Consider the following 16,056-nt stretch of genomic DNA (forward strand, 5'->3'; position numbering starts at 1 on the left):
TAGAAAAAGCCCTCTGTCCTTAAGGAATGGGAGATTGTTATAGGACGGGAGGTCAGAGGTGACTGTGGGTTTGGAGAAACTATAGTTTAAGTTGGCGCCAGAGGATTCACCTAGTTGAAGAAGAATAAGGGATAGGAAAGCCCTATTTTGTCTATGCTGTGAGTTTCCTTTATACTTTAGTAATTATTTCAGTGACTAGGAGGTCTTAGGCTGGTGTTTTGTTTGGTTATAATGAAGATAAAGGTTACAAAGGGTTGGAGAAAAGCAATTGTGCAGAAAACCATGGATTGAAAAATGTCAACCAGAAAAATCAGTGGTTGCAGTAGAAATGAAATATTTTGTTGTTATAAGAAGAATACAGTCAGTTCCATTTTTAAAACAAAATGATTTGTTTATTTAGATTTATTTGCCTCTGTGTGTGTGTGTGTGTGTGTGTGTATACACATGCATGCGAGTACGCATAATTGTGTGTGCCTGTAGAGGCCAGAAGAGGGCACCGAATGTCTCCTTATTAGGCTTTGTCCATTTCTTCTAGGCAGGGTCTTTCCCTGAACCTGGGGCTCTTGTTTTTACAGCTAAGGTGAAAAAAGCCAGCAAGCCCAGCCACCCTTCTCTTTCTGTTCTATTTCTGTGCAAGTCAAAGCCACATGGTTGGAGTGGGAAGAGGCTAGGTGGGTTTGGGAGAAGAGTTGGAAGGAATTATTTCAAGAAACACTCCTCTGTTAAAGCCCCACCACGAAGGGACCCAGGACTGCCCGTGACCTTGAGCAAGAGCATTCAACCTTAAAAAGGCAGACACATACATGCAGACGTACATCTTTCTCTGATTATGGGGCACGCCCAAAGAAACAAAAGGGAAAACAAAACATAACTTTAAACAAACAAAGCATTTATTCCTTTGGCAGATTTTCCTGTACCTAAGACATACAGACAAGCCTCTGATTGGTCTCCAGGAAGGGCTGGGAGGGAGCAGACAGCTGTTTGCAGGACACTTTGGGAGTGATTGTAGATTGGTTCCTGTAAGGTCTCTCAGTGTGGTCTGAAGTTACAAAGACAAAGGGTTGTTCCTTAAAAGCTACTTTAAGGCAGGAATCAAAGCAATGTCCTTCATCCAAACGAATGCCTGGTTCTCATAACCACTTGGTTGTGCTGGATTGCTCCAAATGCCGCCAGCATCTGCTATTTTACCTTTGTTTTGGCCTGCCTTAGTGATGACAACATGGGAGCCTGGTGTTAGCTAAGACAGAGAATAACTTCGGTGGCTGTGTAAGCAGTGTATGTGGAACCTCAAAATAGGACTTTTCTTTTTTGTTTTATTGGGTTTTTTTTTGGGGGGGGCGAGTTTCAAAATTAAAGTAATAGCTGAAATATCCTCTGTCTTCGAACATGATACTAAACCCGTGTGTCTGTTTGCCCGAGGGAAAAGTGGGTGGAGGGAGAGAACACAGTTGATGAGATATTACCTGCTGCTGTTGTCTTTGGAGGCCGACATAAGGAAGTTCATCTTTGTTATTAATAAAAAAAAGGGTGGGGCAGCTGATGTGGCAGCGAATAAAATGATACTTTGGAGGCAAGGAAATGAAGGGAGAGAGAGAGAGAGAGAGAGAGAGAGAGAGAGAGAGAGGCGCTCCGGTGGTCCTAAGTTGAATAGGAGAGTCATGTTTTAGTGGCGGCTCTGCTGAGCGTGCACAGTTTAGGTATCACCTGCCTTTTCCTGGAATCTAAAAGTGCGGGATTTTATGACTGTACCTCCACGTTTTTCAGTAGAAGAAGCAAGTGTCAGGGAGACCATGTTTTTTGAATAGCACCCAGAAAGGTTCCTTAAACTCCATTTTGTGGATGAATATGAAGAGAAGCAAGTACATCTGGCTGGAAGGCGAATGGATTGGGAGACATTAAAACTCCCTGTGACGAATGCTACGAGCAAGTAGCTTCAAGGGAGTTGTAAGTGGCTGTTTTCCTTGACTACAAAGGAATCCGTGTTAATAACTTGTTTGGAAGAACATGGCAGAGAAAGAGAGAACTCCACATAGCCCGTTAAGTTAAAAGACATTCGGGAAGCAGCGAAATGTCAGCTCCAAGCTGCCAATGCCAATATTCAGTGTTAATCTCTCGAAAAGAGTTATGAGTTAAGAGACAGTGCAGCAAAAAGCCAACCCTGAACGCACAGCATCGGAGTGTTAACCTTCATTCAACTATTGACTGCAGTTTTAAAGTCTTAACAGTCCTGGGACTGGCTCTCTTTACATGTTCAATAAAGATGTTGAATTTGATCATTTCAAAGAGTCCGTCCCCATCGGAAATCTCATAGTTTCCATACAAAGATATTGATATCTCTTACTAATTAAACAGTTTCCGTAGCAGCTCACTGCTTAATCTGTAAAAACTAAAAAAGCATATGATAAATCATCCTTAAAAGGCAAAACTAGGTAAATTATGTGCAGCATAAATAAGCTTTCCTAAGTTGGAAACCGACCCTGTATTCTCCAGCTAGCGACACTGCCACCCATATGTTCATAAAAAACACTGTGGTTGTTTTATTGTTCTCTCTGGCAGTGCCAATCATAGTTAGCACTAATTAATGAAATTCCAGGGTGCTGTCTGCCAGGCGGTTCGTGCAATGGGTGAAGCAAACTACAGTGGTGAAGTTTCCATCATTTATATTACTGTGACAACATTGGCTCGCGTTTCAGAAACAGTGATTCCAGCTCCCCATCCCTGCGAGAACAAATGTAGGTTGATTTATGTTCTGAGCCTCTCTAGCATATTGTCAACACCGTGATGGCTGCCAGAGCTCATCCGACAAAGTGCTGACATTTTCTGGGAATCTGCTTGCCTTTACACATATTCTCTCCAGTAGCTTCCATTTGCACACATTGCCGACTTCTCCTCCAATTTTTTATTTTATTTTATTTTAAGGCTTAAGGCATGGGCTGTATGATATTAAAATTAGCCTGATATTATTAACTCAATTGATGCCAACTCAAAATGTTTTGGGATCAAGTCGTGGTCAGGAAAGATGACGAATTTCCTTTAATCTGAATTGGTATGACCTTAAACGGGGCTTAAATTTAGTGTGATTGTTTTAGAATCATGTATTATTATTATTATTATTATTATTATTATTATTAGTGGTAGTAGTAGTAGAGTCCTACCCTCTTTTTAAACCATATAATGCACCTGTTTTTATTGGTCTGTGAACCTCTACCTTCAGATTTCTTTCTTTTAACTGGTTTCCACAATAGATCTCTTTCACTGGTTCCAACAATAGACTTCTGCATAGCCTTTTGACTTCTGTGGAGTAATGGAGCCAAGTATCGCACCTGAGTTTTGCAGCAAATGATGGACATGCCATTAATGAAACTTCTTCATGTGGGTTTGATTGGATAAATTGAACAGCTCTCTCTTATGTTGTGGGAAATCAAGGGCTATCAGGTGGCAGATTGTTTTCTTGGTAGACACAGAATGGATTTCAATAAGATTACCTTTATGATCCGTGTTTCTAAATTGGAAAACGTTTTTTTCTCCATTTTTGAAAAATTGGTAAGAAATTTAGGTAACATGTGATCTTATAAGTACAGTTTGATCCAGCATTTTAGCTCAAACTTTTGGGGTGAGTTAGGAATATCGTTCGTTAGTGGCCTGCCTCAGTTATAGAGTGGGTTAAAGTCCAGCCTGGCTAACTTGGTGAGATCTATCTTAAAATAGAAAGTGGAAAAAATGAACCAGGACCATTCTTGTAATATGGACAAGGTATAGATTTAGTCTCTAGATTCACTGTGTAAGCGTTACATACATGCATGCACACACACACACACACACACACACACACATGTACATACACATGCACACACACAGGATCCCTCCTACACAAGTACACAGACACACACACAGACACACAAAGACACACACCCTTCTACAGAAGTCCCTTCCTATACAAGTTCATACCCCATGACAAGCATAAACACACACACACATGCACACACACAGAGGCTCCTTCCTACACAAGTACACACTCACTCACTCACTCTACACTATAACTTGACAAATTTGTATCCAACTCTCATATTGATAAAAGGCCAGAACATTTTTTCACATTCTGGAGAGACCCTTTCTCTAATCTCCAGTTCATCTTATCTGTGTAGGGAGTGGGTATCAAAAGCTGTCTTATAGTGAAAATGAACAATTGATATGTTTAATATCAGTTTTAAATTCGATTTCTCCTTTATTGTCCTTGTCACTGCAGATTTGCTTTGTCTTCAAAAATCCTTGTTAGTTTTAATTTTTTTTTCTCTGAAGGAAATGGGTGCTGACCACTGCCAGTCTAGTTATCTATTAGTTCCTGCCAGATATCACTCTTCAGGTGGCCACTTCTTGTTGTCCTTTATTTGATTATTATTATTATTATTATTTAACAGAGGGATGAATAGGTCATTTTAAAAAGATTTGGAGATGTTTCCTTGTATGTATGAAGAGGCTAGAGACTACCAGTTGTTGGTCAGTGGAACTTCTCTGTTGGTGTACACAATTTATTTTTATTGGTTGGCCTTTGGAGAGGGAACAAATGTAACCATGTTCATCCCCCCCCCTTTGGATTTTCCTTTGCTGTTAGTCAGCAGCATTAAACTTTTAAGGTCCACTCCTATGCAGAGCAGACAGAGTGAAGCACTGCACTAGCTGGCCTCTGGAGAGGTGATTCTAGCATCGCTCTGGGGCTCCAGTCAGCAATGTGATGAAGCTCTGGCAGGGACAGTGGGTCACACAGGCCAGGCACAAGGCTTATTGACTTCTCTTGGTGGCCTGTGCACAGCACCTGGTCTCCACAGTGGATGCCTGCAGTGTCAAATCCATGTCTGCCCTGATTATCACCACTAACCCGGAAGAATCAGTACACTACATCTATATCATACACCTATTGTTTATACAATTTATTTCAGGATTTTCCTATTATTTGTGGCAGCATTATACAGGTAAACAGTACAAGCCCTGCTAGCTCCTTCTTATTGTTGGGAAACAGATATAATGAGATGAAGGGTTTCCCTTCAGGGCTACACATTCCTTTAATTGCATGGTTCATCATAATCAGGCTTCACAACTCAGACCTGGAGGATTTATCATGGCTCTGAAGCACAGGTGTGGTACCCTGGGATTCTCCGGAGTCAGGGAAGGAATTCAAGATGGCTGATAATTCTTCTTCCTTGAAGGTCTTACAAGCTACTCATAAAATGGGATTTAGCATTTAGAAGAATAGTCCAATCCAAGACAGGGTTTTACCCCTCATTTTTTCACATGATTTATCTTAAATAATTCCAGGGCTGTGGTTTCCAGAAATAGCTTTTCCATGTAAATATTGCTTCAGCTTAGCTCTTACAGCACTCCGGGCTAAGGGAATCTTTTAAACCATGAGCTTTTCAAATTGGATGCTATTTGGATTTAGGACTCACAGGATCCTGGATTAAGATACAGCAGCTATAGTGGGAGACTGATAAATATTTATCAAATGATTGAATGCTTCCATGTATGGCCGTTCTGCCTTATTATCATGTAACAAGGAACAAGACTAAAAAAAAAAAAAAACCTGTTAATTGTATAGTTCCATTAACACAACAGTGGGATTTAGAGAAACATACTTTTATTCATGTGCCATGGTCAGTAACAGAACAACCTCTACATTGTTCTAAAATTATTAAAACTGATAAAAGTGTATGTTGATAGAAAAATAATGAAGGAGAGATACCTTTGCTGGTGGATGAGCAATATCAGAAAAACAGCAACAACAAAAAGACCATGGCACAGAAATGCCAGACCTGGTTTTCTTTTCTCTCAGCCTCTGGATCTTAAGAACTGTAGATGGCAATCCCGCCACAAAAATAGATAGAGTGTGCTAAATTTAGTAGTGGATTTTGCTTTTCCTAGTGGCACAAATTATTTTGCTTGTAGAGGGCAGTATATAAGGAGAAAGATCGTAAAAACAAAAGCAAATTTTAAAGAAATGGAAAACAAGATATATATATTTTTCACAGCCCTTTCTTCATAAGTTCCACTACATGTAAGTTTACAAAATGCAATTTTGGGCTCATGAGTTAATCAAGAAACACTGTGAAGGCATTTCGAACCATGGATAGTAGAAAATCTCTGTTGCCATGGAAACAAGATACCATACATGGGAACAGGGCACATCATATAGAAGATTTAATTACACTGAAATGATAAATGAATAAAGGCAATTTTTTAGCCTATTTGTAGCTAAAGTCCATTAGAAGTCCAGTTGCCAAGGCAACTCCTGTCTAAAAACAGTAATAAGAAAAAATATGGAATAAGATGAACTGCACTTCAAAAAGATTTTGGAAAAAAAAGCCACTCTGCCAGCTGAGAAGAATATTCCTAATTTTAAAAGATCCTCACGGAGTTGAACTTAGATTTCTTATGAGAGTCTTAAGCTATCCATAATAACAATCATGTCAGCAATTTCTATACACAATAAACCATTGTTTGACTGCAAAGTGTTCATGAATCTAAGTTGTAGGATACAATTAGAATGGCATATTTAGATGTGTTTTTATTTTGAAGTGAGCTTCATTATGCTAAGAGATCAAAGCATGGCCAGAAGCCCAGCATATTCATGTCAGCAGATCACATAGACTCCAAATGTATTCTTTTACCAGCTTTGCTGCTGACTTACACACGTGTGCTCAAGATGAGCCAACAAGAAATAGACCAACTGCAGGGCCGATTTGGTATAAGAACATGAGCACAAAAACATTCATTATCCAATGATGCCTTTCAAAGAGTGGACAGAAGTCTAGGGGACTCAATAGATAATCCAAACATTCAGTCTTATAAGCATGTCAACACATTGTGCTGCTTTGAGTATCAGGCTTTTATTCTAAATAGTGGCATTAAAAGGATTGGCATTTGGGAGACAGAGACAGGCAGATTTCTGAGTTCTAGGCCAGCCTGGTCTACAGAGTGAGTTCCAGGACACCCAGGGCTATACCGAGAAACTGTCTTGAAAAAACAAACAAACATGCCTTTGAGACAATTTCTCTCTATGTAGCCATGACTATCCTGGAATGTGCTTCATAGATCAGACTGGCCTTGAACTCCCATATGTGTGCCTGCCACTGCCTCTGAAGTATTTGGATTAAAGGCTTGTACCACCACACCAGGCAGCCACAGCATTTTAAATGTGTGGAAAAGTAACTCTACTCCTCTTCCCTAGTGGAATAGGAAGATACTTAAAGTTGGGTAAGATGAGCAGTAAAAGGAGCAGGCCTCAGCAGCTAACCCTCGAGGCGGCCATGCAAGGGGGCAGTTGTCTAGAGTGGTCAATCTGTCCATGCTCTGTGCATCTTCATCTCATTTAAATGCCCAGGGATCACTGTTTCTCATCGCTGTGATCAAGTATTTGATGAGAAGCAATGGAAAGGAGGAACAGTTTATTCCGATTCACAGTTTAGGGGTGCAGTCTATTATGACAGGCAAGGTATGGCAGCAGACAGACAGATGGCCGTGAGAGCCTGTGGCTGGGACTTGGTGGAACACTGAAGAAATGGGGGAAGCTACCAACAAGAAGTCTCAAGCCCTAGCCCCCAGAGGCCCATTTCCTGCAGCTAGACCCCATGTTGTATGGGTTTCACAATGTCACAAAAAGCAGCACCATAAACCGATATTCAAATGTCCGTGGGATATTTTATGCTCAAATCCTCACAATCCACAGTTGAAGTGGCTGTAGAATTGAACTTTAAAAGACATTTTGAAGGCTACGAGCTTCAGAGTGAGACCAGTATGGATTTAAATCTCATATCTGTTCTTTATTAGCAGTATTTCCTTGACCAAGTTACTTAAACCCTTTGACCTCGGTATCTCCATCAGGAAAATATCTACTGCTGGGGATGTTAACATCAATATATGCAAAGTAGGATTTCTCAGCCTTGCCCTATTGATGCTTGAGCCAGATAATTCTTCACTCAGCCTGTGTGCTGTAGGATGATTAGCAATTTCTCCAGTTTTTGCCCACTAGGGTGATGTCATTAATAATTTATCCCTATTAGCACCAGTTTTGACAAAAACCAAACCAAACCAAAAAAAAAAATCCAAAACCAAAACAAACAAAAAAACCTGTCTCCAGAAACACAGGCAAATGTTTCTCTGAGGGTTGAAGAACACTGACAGAAAGGTAGCACACTAATAATAGTTAATAAGCAAATGCCAGCTGCATATTAATTTTTTTGAGGACTATGTAGAGGTAAGGCCAGGTTCAGATAATTTGTTTCATGGCGCATGCCTTTTGATGTCTTTCATTTAAACAAGTCAATGGCCTTTATCTACAGAAAGGATAAACAGGCTGAGAAAGAAATTAGGGAAACAACACCCTTCTGAATAGTCACAAATAGTATAAAATACCTTGGTGTGACTCTAACTAAGGAAGTCAAAGATCTGTATGATAAGAACTTCAAGTCTCTGAAGAAAGAAATTAAAGAAGATCTCAGAAGATGGAAAGATCTCCCATGCTCATGGATTGGCAGGATCAATATAGTAAAAATGGCTATCTTGCCAAAAGCAATCTACAGATTCAATGCAATCCCCATCAAAATTCCAACTCAATTCTTCAACGAATTAGAAAGGGCAATCTGCAAATTCATCTGGAATAACAAAAAACCTAGGATAGCAAAAAGTCTTCTCAAGGATAAAAGAACCTCTGGTGGAATCACCATGCCTGACCTAAAGCTGTACTACAGAGAAATTGTGATAAAAACTGCATGGTACTGGTATAGTGACAGACAAGTAGACCAATGGAATAGAATTGAAGAGCCAAATATCTTTTGAAGTGTGCACCGTTCTCTATTCTATCAGTTTCGTATGTAACTGGCAAGCACGCCCATTCTATTACATTGGGCTCTGGTTGATGCCTTCCTGGTTCTTTACCACATAGGTATTCTCCTCTCAAGGAAGTCTTATGTAATCCTCTTTCTTCCCTTTCTCTCCATCTCACTGGTTGTTTTATAATGACAGTCACATTTAATCAGGTTGAACTTTTCCAACTGCCTTGTTGTCTACAATTTCCCAGTCTATGCTGACAGAGATGAGAAGAAATTTTCTCCTCTGCTTTTCTATTTTTGTCAGCCCATTTCTGAAGGCATTGCTTGTTGGTGTTTATTATTTTCTCTGACATAGAAAGTGCTATGCTTTTCTGTAGGGGCAGAGCAGTATGTTCGTTTATCTTGGGCATGCTTCTATGGCATACTTGTGCTTCAGGGTCTCCTTGCATGTCAAGAGAGAGTTTGGATCATGCACACTTGTGAGGTGTAGGCTGGAAAATCTGAAGTCCTGAGGTGAATTGTTTCCGTAACAAGACTCACAGTGATGCTCCTTCTCCTGTCATGGCTTCAACAACTGAGATGTCGCCCAGGGAATTTCTCTATTAGACCTCTGATTTTAGGCTGAGGTTAGAAATTCAGTTTTCTATTGTAACTGCAACTCCTATATGCTGACAATTATATTCTGTACATAGAACTTCAACCGTCCTTCACTACGTTCCCTTTTAGTTTTGGTATCTTCAAGCGTACATTTCTTACCTGAAATACTTAACATTCACTGTAGATTAAGAACTTTGGTTAGAGGATAGAACACTTCTGTTAGACTGGCATAAGTTGAAGAGTATATACTGGTAACTGTGGTTAATAACATTGCATATTTTAGTCACCAATGGCAGGTTTCAAGTTTTTTTTTTAATCGTGAAAGAAGGTAAGTTCTGTATATATAAACCATGTAGCTTCATTTGTCTATAAATATATCACCTATATTCATCAAGCATTCCATGGATTAAAAAATACACCTCTTTTTTTGAAGTTGGAAACAATCTTTCCTAGTCACCATTACAGACGCTAAAATACTGTCAATACAATAATGATTACATAATTTATGATCATGTCTCACAGAAAAGTGTCTTATTCCACAAAAATACCAGCATAGATGTTTTGACTTTGGCTGGGGATGAACAATCTTTTTTCTTTCTTTCTTTTTTTAATTGGACATTTTCTTTATTTACATTTCAGATGTTCTCCTCTTTCCAGTCTCCCTGTCAGAAACCCCTGTCCTCTCCCCCTTCCTTTGCCTCTATGAGGGGGCTACCCCCTACTCCCATCTTCCCACCTTGGCATTTCCCTACACTGGGGCATAGCACACCTGCAGGCCCAAGGGCCTCTCCTCCTACTGATGTCCAAAAAATACATTTTTATGCAAATATTAAAGCATTCAACTTCCTTTGAAACCTAGCATTTCCTATTTAAAATACAATGAAAGAGAGTCACTGGTTTTCTATGTCAAATTAGCCTAGCATCTTGACTAGAAGTTCCCATTTAGTCTTTCAGAGCCTCAGTAACCATAGGTACAGCAGTTAGATGAAGATGGTCTTTTCATTATAAATATTCTGTGAGAACTTGAGACAATGACTATAGAACACATTCTTACTGGTCACATAGTGACAATTCAGTGCCTATTGTTATCATGTGAGTCTGCTGCAGTACTTCTTGCTAAACTTCAGATGCTCAGTAACTTATCCCTACAATCTATAATTATGTATAGTATAGTGAATCTTCATCTCATATCTATCAGAGACACCATTAAAATTTTTGGTAAGTTGTGTCAGAATTTTTGGAATATTGACACAGTCTACGAGTTTCATGTATTTTGAGGATTGTAGGCATAATATACTTTGACTAGGGCAGTGGTTCCAAACTGAAGTGATTTTGCCTCCAGAGGGTATTTGGTAATGCACAGAGACAAGTCCAATGGCATGAGTGAGATATTGGTATCCAGGGCATAGATGCTGGAGGTGTGGTCAAATGTTCTATACAATAGAGAATAGCTTCCTGCAACAAATAGCTACTGATCTTAAATGTTAATAACCGAAAATATGTGAACTAAGTTATCAAATATCTTCATGTTTCAGATGTAATTTTCTTTAAATCCGTTTGCCTCTCAGATGTGACGGGTCATACTATTTCCCGAGTTAATGGGATGCTGCTTTGAAGTAGTGGCCAAGAACATCTGTCTGAGCATAGAGAACCTTGCCATCTGTCTGAGCACAGAGAACCTTGTGCACACACCTGGAGTTCTGAACCAGCATGGAGTAAAGAACAGTTACCAAGCTTGCATATCAATGTAGCAAAGAAAAAAATTGAAATATTAACACAATAATATAAAGAATGGAATAACCGATACTCACATATAGACCCTGACACATGTACATAAGTGAAGAGTCACACACACAACTGTCTATGGGGTAAGAGAGAATACCACATCACCCAGAGCTGTCTAGATAGTATTTGGCACCTGCCAACACCTCTGCATTTGGCACAGATACAAAATTTAGCTTTCTTCCAATTTTATAACTTTCCAAATCCTCTATTTTGTTTTTTTTTCCAGCATATTTTTTTTATATAGTACTGGCTCTTGAATATAGGACCTTGTGTATACTAGGTAAGCTGACTACAACCAAACTACAGTCCTATGTAGGCTTAGATTTTTCAAAGCCTGCTTTAGTTATCTTGGTATTTTTGGTCTTTTTGTTATTTTGTCTTTTTTTTTTTTTCTGGAGCTGAGGACTGAACCCAGGGTCTGTACTTGCTAGACAAGCACTCTACCATGGAGCTAAATCCCCAACCACCCACTCCCAAACCTACTTTGATAAGAATTCTTAAATGGTTTTACCTTCCTTCTACCCCAGCACCCACCAGAGGAAATGAAAAGGAAAGCTTACTAAGGCAAAGGAAGATGTTACCTCTTTAGAACTCGTTCTTTGGGGGCAGTTCCCAGTTTCATTGTGAGGATATCCACAGTTCAGTTCACACAAGTAAGCAGCAGCAGCTCCATCCACTTGCAAACACCATCCATGAATCAGCAATGGCAGGTTGATCCAGAAGAAACTTCGAGGCTCTGCCAATCGGTTTGAGTCTACAGAAGCAGCAAGAAGTTGCTGGATTATCACGAGAAGTTCTTTGGAGCCTTTCTCTCTACAAAGGCATGACAAATGATGATCCTCTAAGAAGACAATGTGAACCAATGCCTTAGTGTTGTCAGCGAATACCACCAGCAAAGCCCAATGAGGTGGCAAAGAGTGGCAAGGTGAACCAATGACACAGGGTTGTCCACTGTCCGTTGGGTTATACTTATAGCCACATGCTCTCTCAAGCACATGTGCTAGCTAAGCATCACATGCCCTTTTCCCAGGCATCCAGGAAAACACCACGTGTCCATTCTCAGCAAAACATCCTCGCAAAGGACTGTTTCCAGAAAAACACCACATGATGCAACTGAGTCTCCAAAGAAACCAGAAATTTCTTTCTTCTTTACCTATTGCTTTGAAACAGGATACCACAAAGTTTCCCAAGCTCTGCACGTATAGAATTTGTGCCATACCCTTCTGAACAACCAAGTCTACAAGCTTGTACTACCAACTACAATTTTTATACTCTTTTAATGCATCATTTCTCAATTTTCTAATCTAGACATGTAAGGGAAAATACTTCATCTTGCTAATTTTCATAACTACAGCCTTATGCTTAAAAAGCACTTAATAAATGTTTAAATTGTGGAGTGAAAGATGAAAGTTGACTAGTAGTCTAATAAACTTAAACTACTAAGTATTTAGAGCCATACAGTGCAACTAAGGTAGGCACTCAGAGAATGCAGGGTGCAGTTACAAAGTGGGAGAGAAAATATGAACACAGATGGAAGCCCAGTCTCAAACAACATGACAAAATTGCACAGGGCTGGAAAACAATGTCTGCAGATGGAAAAAAAAGAATTGACATACAGCAATCCAAAATGAAATTTGAACAAAGACTGAAGTAATTCCTGTTGTCTCAGAACCAGACAAACATTGCTAGTCTCTGCAAATAGCAATGGCAGTCTCAAAGCCAAGAACACACTGCTTATGTGTGTGCTGGTGGGGTCCTGAGTTTCTGATGGTGTGAGCCAACCAGGCGGGCTTTTGCCAGGCAGAGAAGCACAGCACCCAAAACATTATACTCTGTATAAAATAGATATATCCAAACAGCATCAGATCTTGAATGAACACATCATTTATTGCCAATGCTCATATGTTTCGTTTAGGGAAAGCTGTAGCAACAGCCCAGATCTAGAGAAATGCAGCTTTTTGGTGAGAAATGTACATTTTACATTTAAGTAGTTTTCAAGGATTGCTCAAATTGTAGCATTTTGTGCTCCTTCTAATGACAACTCCTTAATCACATTTGTTATTTTGATGTTGCCTTCACTTCATATGGAGATACACACACACACACACACACACACACACAATTTTGACTAGGAAACTGAGCTTGAGGACATCATCAGTTTATAGAGGAAGCAGCTGATCCAAGATTTTGCCACCCCACAGTGACTGAGCAGAGATTCCAGGCTAGGTCTTTGGATGTGTGCTGGTACCACTTGTCATGACAAAGACCTGCCAGATTCCCAGTCCTTCAGCAGATTTCTCTTTGTGCTTTCTACTTTTCCTGTCCACTTACTTGACTCGTGTTTGGGTTGCCTTCCTCTCACTTGCCTGGATGCCTGGCAGAAGCTACTTCAGGGAAGACAGATTTACTTTGGTTGGTGGGCTTAAAGAGAACACAGGCCATGACAGAGCAGGAGGTGTGGTGTCTGGAGCGGTTCTCCATCTGTGATGCTGAGGCTATGAAGTAACATCGTGCGTAGACTCAGATGTAGAAAATGGGACCAGAAGTGCTAGGTTTCTATCCCTTAAAGGTTCATCCCTAAGAACCTACCTGTGGAAGCCAGGGTCCACAGCCTCTTCAAATAGTACTAGGTGCCGACCAAGCATTTGAATACACAAGTCTATGGGAGACATCTCAGATTAAAACGATAACAAACATAATTGAGCTTAATTTGAACAAAAGTTTCCATTTTAAGTCATAGTAAACTCAGAAGTTTCTCTTGTTATTTGACACTTTTGTGGGAAAATGGTGTTGTTATGAATTGCTGATAGATGATGATGATGCCTTCTGAATCTCCCAGGCACAAAGCCTCAAAGCCAGGATCCCTCTGCCTTAACTTCTAGAGTTCTGGGATAAAAGCCATGTGCTATCACTCCTAGCTTGATGTCTGTCTTAGGAAATACTTTTTGGAGCTGGAGAGATGGGTCAGTTATGAAAGTGCTTGCTGTGTAAGTATGAGGACGTGAGTTCAGATCCCCAGCAGCCACCCACATGAAGGTCTGTAAGTGGCGCTGTGTGTCTATAATCTCAACATTAGGGGCAGACACAGGATCTTTGGGACTTGCAGGCCTGCTATTATTAGCAAATATGTGAGCTCTAGACTCAGTGAAAAACCTTGTCACATAAAATTAAGATGGAGGGCTGGAGAGATGGCTCAGCAGTTAAGAGCACTAACTGCTTTTCCAGAGGTCCTGAGTTCAAATCCTGGCAACCACATGGTGGCTCATAACCATCTGTAATGGGATCTGATGTCCTCTTCTGGTGTGTCTGAAGACAGCGACAGTGTATTTATATATAATAAATAAATGAATATTTAAAAAAAGATAAGATGGAGTGCTACTGAGACAGACACTGGTTCTAAATCTCTGACTTTCTCATGCATTTGTATACATATAATCGTGCATAAATTAATTACATATGTGTATAACACACACAGATGCATTATCAATTGTTTTCAATTGATAATGAACCCCAACCTTCTCTTTAAACAGCTTTAAAATTTAAACTTAAAATGTGGATGTGGTTTTGTAAACGAGGGAAAAGAAAACATCAAAGCCCTCCTGTCTTTACTCTCACTTTCAGAAACAGACACCTCAGGCAGTTGTTTATCTAGATTCCTCAGCGACAAATTCATCCTCTGGCTCTGCCACAGCTGGGAGCCATGACTCTGCCAAGGGATTTTCCTAGTTTGTCTTACCAAATGATCTGAAAGGCTTTACAGTAGCAGACTAGGGTGGGGTGGGGTGGGGCAGGGCTGGGCTCCTCCATTCTTCCCTTCCATCAGGCCACTGATTATATGTGCTTTTTTGGCAACTGCAGAACCAATGGCTGGTACTTTAGAAACAGCTGCAGTAGATGTGGCTCTCTTCGAGCAATGTCCAATACACTCCTCTGGGAGCGTTGCTATGAGTCAAGAGTGTAGAAACATCATTTTTTTTTTCCTTTAGGCTTTTGCAGGCTCATCATGGTAGCTCTTTCATCTCGATCTTATATCTGCATCCTTTAGTGTTTCCTCTGTATTCTCTCAGCCTTCTAAGTCTTGTGTCAAATCTCGTCTGTCTGAATGGTGGGTACTTTCTTCCATCCTGATTGAATTTGGACAGATACCATGTTCAGGTAATATTCTATTATTTTTCTCAGTGGTTGCTAACTCATAAAAAGAACATGAACCAAGTTCATATGAAAATAAAACAGTAGCTAGTAGTATACAAACCTAACTGTGACGGAGGGAACCGTCCCCCCCCCCCCCGGATGGTTGTAGATTTTTCAGAACAGGACATTCTCTGAAGTGTTTGCAGGTCACACTCCAGGAGGAGGCTCCCTGAGTTGGCTGGGAGTCTTGGAAGGTAGTGTCCATAGGCTGGAATTGTGTGCCGTAGAGCTCAGCATAGTGGGTGATTGGCAGGAATATACTGAGGTTGACTATGGTATTTTGTGGGAACATAATTGTGTGGCTTGTTTTGTATTTTCTGATTCAAAATTCACACAAGACAGTGAGGTTTGGAAGGTCTTAGAAGTCTGTGGAAACAGAACTTTCCTGAGGGCATGTGTCATGAGCATCCTCTGCTGATCCAGGCTGAAGGTTGCAGGAGCAGAGGTCAAGACTTCATCAGCATCTAGACCTTTGATCCTACTGGTGAAGGAGTTGGATGCTCAGGACCCTTGCCCCTTGTGTACAGCCCTCAAGCCTATACTCGGTGACCCCAGCAGACTTGTTTTCTTGGGCTCTCCACTCACTCTTAACCTAGCATTCCATTTGATTCTCATCTCTATTGCATTTTCTGTCCTCTTTTCTCTTTTTCTTGGCTTAATC

This window comes from Mus musculus, chromosome 5 (assembly GCF_000001635.26).
Source record: "Mus musculus strain C57BL/6J chromosome 5, GRCm38.p6 C57BL/6J".
NCBI lineage: Eukaryota > Metazoa > Chordata > Mammalia > Rodentia > Muridae > Mus > Mus musculus.